This window comes from Cryptotermes secundus, unplaced genomic scaffold (assembly GCF_002891405.2).
Source record: "Cryptotermes secundus unplaced genomic scaffold, Csec_1.0 scaffold1721, whole genome shotgun sequence".
Classification (NCBI taxonomy): Eukaryota; Metazoa; Arthropoda; class Insecta; order Blattodea; family Kalotermitidae; genus Cryptotermes; species Cryptotermes secundus.
The window spans coordinates 93,945-94,470 of record NW_019723328.1 but is presented as its reverse complement, the minus strand read 5'-3'; positions in this window follow the sequence as shown (position 1 = coordinate 94,470).

Below are 526 nucleotides of genomic sequence, written 5' to 3'. Positions count from 1 at the left end.
TTTGGTGACCCAATTGACTGCCGTTTTACATGCTGGATCCCTGGTTTCTTGCCACAGTTTTCGTAGCCTCTGCTTGTATTTAATCAAACGATCTAGACCAGGAAGATCGTTGTTTATGTCCGAAAGTGTAACTTTACTTGTCGACAGCCTATATGCCGAAGCAATAGAGGCTGCAAAGTCGCGTGCCGCTTTATCGGCTTCTACCCCCCGAATTAATTTCTAGTTTAGGTGATATTCATTCAGAAGTGAGGCTTTTAAACCGCTCCCAATCTTAAAATTTTTCAATGGGTTCCGAAAGGTTACTAATTTTAACGTGATCCAGTATGTGAAATCCTATTGGTAGGTGATATGAATCCAAAATATCAGAGACGACGACCTCTGACACTCTGATATTTTTGTGAACCACAATGTCTAACACGTCACCAATTCCCGCAGGGGAATAATGAGTGGGGCACTGTGGTGGTGAAATTTCGAAATCACTCTTATCAAATAAATCAACGAGTTCCAAGCCTGATGGGCGATCCGT